The following is a 1,084-nucleotide window of genomic DNA, read 5'->3' on the forward strand; positions in this document are numbered from 1 at the left end:
ACACAACTGTAGATTTTCATCATCATTGCAATGATTTTCATATAAAATTTCAAAGAACAATTATTATAGAAGTGGCCATGGGTATAATTCACTGGCTCGGCGATCAAAAGAACAAGTAAAACCCAACAAAACTGGCTTGATATATATCTTATGTACTGTAGTATAAAGACTAAAGTGTACTGTAGGAATTAGTTCTTCATATCATTGTATATCATTTTGTATGATATACGTATTTACAATTAGCCTTCTGTCATGTATTTGTAATAATAATAAACTTATCATCATTATTATTTCAGCCTACGTCCTGTTTCCTATTTACAAAAATGTAATAAGGTAGTGAGATGAGCGCAGCAAAGTCCTTTGTAACTAAAGCTGTCAAAAAGACTAGAAGTTTACTTGCAGTCTGCAGAGGATGTCATTGATTAAAGTTACATGCTGTGGCCTAATTGCAAACATGGTAAGAGTGCGTGCTGAGTGAATCATTGGTACTGTGGTATGTAACTATTTATATATCTTAGTATCTCCTACACATGGCACTACAAGACTAGTCTATGGTAATGATCTTTGAGTGGCAGACGGGTAGATTTTAAACTTGGCCTTACAACGGCAAAAACATTCCCCAGTTATAACGTTGATGTTACTCTATAAACAGCACATAAAAGTCAGTAATATAAGCAAACTATCCTTCTACCTTTCCTTTCCTTTCCTAATAAAGGTATAACGTTAAATCGTAGGCAAGACCATCCTGAGGTAAACATATTGCATTTGCTTGCAAATGTTACCTTTCTAGTTATAATTAGTAACGCTTCTCATGCATAATTAAGTTAGATATAGTTGTTTTTTAGTGCTCGTCCTGTAATTTACAGTGTAAATGATATAAAACAAACTTGTACTTCAACATGGCGTAATAAATTTGTTATTTTTGATAGACTATGTATTTCAATCTATTCGTATGGTTCCCGCTTTCCTATTATGGTCCCTTTATTCCATATTAGTTTTTATCAAAATTGATCATTCATGTTAACAAACTACTCAAATCAGCAGGGATTGTTTGAGCAGATACCATATGATGCCTTCCAAGAAC

The 1,084-nt window shown here is 33.1% G+C and overlaps 1 protein-coding gene across 1 annotated transcript in view; it reads right to left on the minus strand.

Moving 5' to 3' along the window:
- LOC109466128 (contactin-associated protein-like 3B) overlaps positions 1-1,084 on the minus strand; it is a 49,356-nt gene that overhangs the window by 6,057 nt on the left and 42,215 nt on the right. The window lies entirely within an intron of this gene.

Source organism: Branchiostoma belcheri, unplaced genomic scaffold (assembly GCF_001625305.1).
Source record: "Branchiostoma belcheri isolate BF01 breed outbred unplaced genomic scaffold, Haploidv18h27 scaffold16, whole genome shotgun sequence".
Classification (NCBI taxonomy): domain Eukaryota; kingdom Metazoa; phylum Chordata; class Leptocardii; order Amphioxiformes; family Branchiostomatidae; genus Branchiostoma; species Branchiostoma belcheri.